General features: G+C 37.7%; 1 long non-coding RNA gene across 1 annotated transcript; it reads left to right on the top strand.

Annotated features, from left to right (window-relative positions):
• Positions 1 to 1,977: 1,977 nt before the first annotated feature.
• LOC109152117 lies at positions 1,978 to 5,461 on the top strand. Its single transcript, XR_002049356.1, has 6 exons — positions 1,978 to 2,715; positions 3,258 to 3,343; positions 3,761 to 3,861; positions 3,953 to 4,024; positions 4,166 to 4,906; positions 5,310 to 5,461. It is a non-coding gene; the product is annotated as an uncharacterized LOC109152117 (long non-coding RNA).
• Positions 5,462 to 5,773: the final 312 nt, after the last annotated feature.

Here is a 5,773-nt window from a genome sequence, read left to right as displayed (position 1 = left end):
TAAAATAAAGTCGTTTTTATTTTTTAAAAAATTTTTTAAATAAAAATTTATTATTAAAATTTATTAAAAATGATTTAAAATTTATTAAAAATGCCAACTCAGCTGCCACGTAAGCAGATAACCTGCTAAAATTGAGGGTAACCTGCTATCAGGTGAAATTGCACATTTTTGGAGTGTTCAGTGGCCTAATTACACTTTTTTTTCGTTCAGTGGCTTAATTGCATTTTTAGGTTACGTTCAGTGGCCAATTTGAACCTTATTCCCAAATTATTTAAATACTAAATTAGGGAAAAAAAATTAATTAAAGTCGTAGTCACATACATAGTACGGAGTATATACAGAGTATACATCTGGTGTAGAGGAGGGGAAGGAGGAGGGGGGGGGGGGGGGAGAGAGAGAGAGAGAGATCCGCTGATTGTGTCGATATTTGGTAGCAAATTATTTAATTACCAAATTAGGAAAAATAAAATTAATTAAAGTCGTAATGACATACATAGTACGGAGTATATACAGAGTATAAATCTCTTCACCAAAAAAAAAAAAAATACAGAGTATACATCTGGTGTAGATTCATTTGTTTTTATGCACCGATACATGCAAATAACAAATGGTCCCACGACTTTAGAGGTTCTATCATTTTTGGTGCACAACTTTAAATTTTTTCAGTTTTGGTGTCTAACTTTGTTATTTTTATCAATTTTGGTCCTTTCGACCAAATTGGCTGCGAAATATTGCCGGATTTTACATTTTAGGGGCAAAATCGTCATCCCAAGGAAAGATATTCAATATCTAAACAAAAGAAAAATCATGTTAAGAGAAATATAAGAGTTTGGCAATCATCGATGCTATAAATCTCATAGATATGTGTCTAGTTTCTGTCCGTCTTCCCAATTATTCTCATCGATCAAACACCTATAGATATGATTTTAGAGTGATTTTGTTTAGATATTGAAGATGTTTCCTTGGGATGGCGATTTTACCCCTAAAAATATAAAATCCGGCAATATTTCGTCGTCAATTTGGTTGAAAGGACCAAAATTGATAAAAACAACAAAGTTAGGCACCAAAATTGAAAACTTTTAAAGTTGTGCACCAAAAGTGATAGATCCTCTAAAGTCGTGGGACCCAAAGTGAAATTAATTCTGTATATACACAAATGCTGATCGAGTGTTGTTTGGATATCTTGTTGGAGGTGAAATCAGGTTTGCCGTCCTGTTTTTCTTTTTTGGGTTAGTTTCTTTCCGTTCATGTGGCTAAAAATGTGATCATTGAAGGAATTCCGATGTGTTTTTGCTCTGATTTGTGTTGATTTTGTGATACGAGTCGAACCAATGCTTATGTGATGATTTTATGCGTATATATGGGGAGTGCGATTCTGATGCGAGGATAATGACTTTTCGCCTGTGTTTGATTGAAGCTGTTTTGGAGTTTCAATTGTCCCTGAATGATTTTATTTATTATCCCTTTGATTTTTTGCATTTTGGTTTCCTACAACTCTTTACCGTAATTTGTTCTCCAAAGGTTCTGAGATTTCCACATTCCCTCAACTTTCGGATTTATATTTGCCTATTTCATTTTTGTTTTTTTCATGTCTATTATTTTTGGGAGTTTTGTGGCATACAATTCTATTTGGATTCACTGGGAAGGGTAATAAACTGAATCTGATATGTGGACACCTTTGAATTTGAAACATTGATTTCATTTCAATGTGTTTTGTTCCTCTTCGTATCTTCTCCTCTTGGCATTCTTTTACTGTCTCCTAGAATTTGTTCTTTTGTTGATTTGGAGTTTAAGATTACCATGTACCTTGAAAGTTCCTCTCCTTTTTCATGTCTATTGAATTTTTAGAGTTTGGGGTTAAGGGTTGTGAAATGCAAATCTGTTTAAATTTGTTGCAAATGGGAACACTATTTGAATCTGATTTGCACTTAAACTTCAAACTTGAATGCTGATTTCGCTTCAATTTTAATAATAACTTTCAATTTGTTAATGTAATGATGTATTGTATATAAGTATATATAATGTACTTTGTTGTCTAATGTGTAGACTGTAGACGCAACAAATGAACCTACATTCTTTCCCTGGTTTGAGAAATTGTTGTTGTTGTACTTAAGGCAGTCTTTATTCTGTGTTGAGTAGTGTAGATTGCAGTCACATTTGAGTTTAGCACATCCTTGTCAAAAGGCAATTACTTACCACTTTATTTTGGTATGCTTTTGCAGCTTTGAGATTCTCTCTACAAATTAATTCAGTGTTTGTACCTTGTTATTGGCAAAGAAAGTTTGCATTTTCCAGAGGCCATCCTTGGGTTTTTCTAATGCATCAATCCTACATGAAGATAAAACAGGCATGGCGTTTAGGCATGAAAGATATGCCAATATTTCATGGATCTCGTCAGCGCTCTCAATTAAAGAAACCAACGTGGATCATCATTTTGGTTTCGTTGGTTAGCTTTTTTTGTGATTTGTGCATATGTATTCCCTTCTAAGAATTCTGCTGTTTGTTCTTTATTCTCCTCTGGTGGTTGCAACAAACATTTCGATTGGCGGAGCCCTGCTCCTGCTCGCGAATTAACAGATCAAGAGATAGCATCTTTTGTTGTAGTTAGAGATGTTCTGATGAATACACCAGCAGTTGAACCAAAAAGCCCAAAAATTGCATCTCTATTTTTGAGGTGCTTTACCATTTGAGAAGCTATGGGATAGAATATTACAGGTTTGTCTTCTATTTATGTTGTAAAATCTAGCTCATTGCATCTTCTTCTCCCTCTTATTTTTTGTTTTAGTGATCTTTTGAAGTGTACTTATGTTCCTTTATGAGTGTGTTTGTGTGTTGTTAAAAGATCTCAAATTCAACAAATTATTTGCTAGTGTAAACATTGACGGTTGATCTGTATCAATAGCAAAACACTTATGTTTATAACACTCATTGATGTCTCCATCTATATCAACAATTTTAGTGACTAAAACTAAGTGAATGAAAATTAAATACTTACCTATAAGGCCTATTTTGTGGTAATGAACCTACTTTTTAAGTGAGTGAAATACTGTTGCTGGATCATATATTGTTTTCATTCATATGAACTCAAGTTGTCATGCATATTTTGTTAACCCTGGATAATTATGAATGGATATTCATATTTTGAAAAACTCAAACATGTTCTCACAGCACTTTGTTTGCGTATGTAAGTTCATATTGACATCCCCCTCACTCTTTCTCCTTCCTATCTACTTATTTATTTAAATTTATGTTAGCAGGGCCATGAAGGTAAATTCTCCATCTATATTCATGCGTCCAAGGACAGACCAGTGCGTCTTAGCCTCGGGAGATCCGTAGTTACGCGGTTTGTACTTGTACCCAAAAACCTATATATTGTTTTGCATGCCATCTGGGGAAATTTCTCAGTTCCACTGTTTAGCTTGGAATTCCTATGCTCTTTTGCAATAAAATTTGTTTGCATCAATTGATTTAGCTCAATGTTTCTTCTGTTTATTTTCTAGTGGTGTTTCTTTATTTTCTATTTAAAAGCTTAGGGGCCATTTGGTAATGTTTTTGTTTTGCTTATATATTTGTTTTGCTTATATATTTGTTTTGCTTAATGTATGGTAAATGTGGATTTGGTCAAGAGAAATGTAGTTGTGAGGTGTGACAGTTGAAGTTTTGGCTTGGTGCAAGCCTACCTGTAATCTTGCGATGCATAACTATTCTGAAATCACGTTACTACTTTTTACGTCCTCAACTTCTAAGGATTTTATTGCAGGTAGCCTGGGGGAAAATTACAATGGTTGATGCTGAGAGATGGCTTTTGGCTAATGCACTCAAAGATCTTGAAAATTTGCACTTTGTTCTACTTTTTGAAAGGTGACCAATGATGCCATACTGTTCACATGTCTGAATCAATAAGGCCTGAAAAATGACACATTTCTTGATATCATTCTTTTTTGAATTGCAGTTGTATACCATTGCGTGATTTTGATTACATTTACAACTATCTGATGTACACAAATGTCAGTTTTGTAGACAAGTAAGTTCCTGGTGTAACTATGCTTGCTTTGTCACTGTAAAAAGGTTTAAGCTGTTAATAGTACTATTTATTAAGATAATATTCATGTAAGAGTTTCTTTCTCATCTTACTTAGTAGTGTGTCCCTTTCTTTTCTTCCTAGCTTTTCGGATCCTAGTGTGCATGGACATGGCAGGTATAGCGAGCGTATGGGACCTGTAATTGAAAAGAAAGACTTTCAAAAGGGTGCACAAGTTCTTCTTTCACTCTGTTAGACACCAACGTGCCGCATCCATCCGCAACTTTTGTCGTTCCTTGCGTGGATTTTCCTGTAATGATAACGTTCCCGGCTTGCGTTCTCGCTAGACGATCTAGTCAACGATAGCTCCAGGGACTTCTAGCGCTGAGAACCGACGATCTATCACTGAAGTTACGTTCGTTTATACCCAGGTATGCCTCTCTCCATCGCCGACTGTCTGTCAACACCGGTTTCTTGTCGTTGGCTAATCTACCTGTGAGAACTGGTGTAAAAGAGTAACCGGATAATCCGCCTGTGGGAACCGGTTTTGTCTTATTTTAGCAGGTTTCTGCTCGTCTCCGAGATATGGCGAGCACAAGTAACATGTCCAGTGCTCCTGGTGGCCTCGTAACTGTTGTGGAACCATCAGTTTCCCGATCCTTGGGGTCAACGGATACGTTCTCTGATGAGGAAGAAAGTCGACAAAGGTATGGGGTGAGAAGGAACACGGGAAAGCAACTATGGGTTGAGAAGGGGAAGTCGCCAAACTCGAAAATCTCGTTCAGAAACAACAGAGAGCTAGAGGGTGATGACTGCCTACTCTCAGACTCCATGTTGGAAAGAGGTCACGTGAAGCTGGCTATGGAGGACTGGGTCGAGCCAGAGGTCAACAGAAAATTTGCGTTAATGAGCCATTTCGCAAGGAGATTTCCAAGAATAAGGGCTATAGATGAACGGGCTAAATCGTGGAATGTATGGTATCATCTTGATGAACACTTGAATGGCTATGTCTGGGTTGAGAAGGGGAAGTCGCCAGAAAAGCATAAACTGATAATCTTTGTTTCCAAATGAAGTCCCAAACTTCCTTCATTTTGAGGGGTTGATTCAAACCCCTCACGTTCCAGCAACCAACTAACATCTAACATTGAGCACCCAAGGTGGGTCTTCGCCTACCACCGCCGCCAGTCACTTTATTCACCCCACCCCAAGTGACAGGGAGATCCGAGCTACATTCTTTTTCTTTTTCGATCTTGGAGACTTCCTTCTGACCCCAGCTACAACCTGAGAGGGTTCCTTTGTTAGAGTGACGTACGACAAAGGCAACTCGGATCTCCCTCTCGGGTTGTAGCTGAGGTTAGAAAGAGGTCGTGTAGGTCCAGACATAGTAAGGATTGACAGACTGAGAGCTCTTTCGAGATTCTATGGGTGGTGGTGCATGACCGTTCTTAGTTGGTGGAGCGATTTGTCTGGTTGCCCTAAGAAGCTGGTCGCGGAGGGATACCTTTGCATAACTAGTTAGCAGGCTGAGGTCTCGTTCGTTAACGGAATTAACTAGACAAATTGCTCCACCAACTAAGAATGGTCATGCACGATCACCCATAGAATCTCGAAAGAGCTCCTAGTCTGTCAATCCTTACTATGTCTTGATCTACACGACATCTTTCTAACCTCAGCTACAACCCGAGAGGGAGATCTGAGTTGCCTTTGTCGTACGTCACTCTAACAAAGGAACCCTCTCAGGTTGTAGCTGGG

This window comes from Ipomoea nil, unplaced genomic scaffold, assembly GCF_001879475.1.
Source record: "Ipomoea nil cultivar Tokyo-kokei standard unplaced genomic scaffold, Asagao_1.1 scaffold2387, whole genome shotgun sequence".
In the NCBI taxonomy this organism is placed as follows: Eukaryota; Viridiplantae; Streptophyta; class Magnoliopsida; order Solanales; family Convolvulaceae; genus Ipomoea; species Ipomoea nil.
The sequence above is the reverse complement of the archived record's forward strand: the minus strand, read 5'-3'. Positions and strand labels throughout refer to the sequence as shown.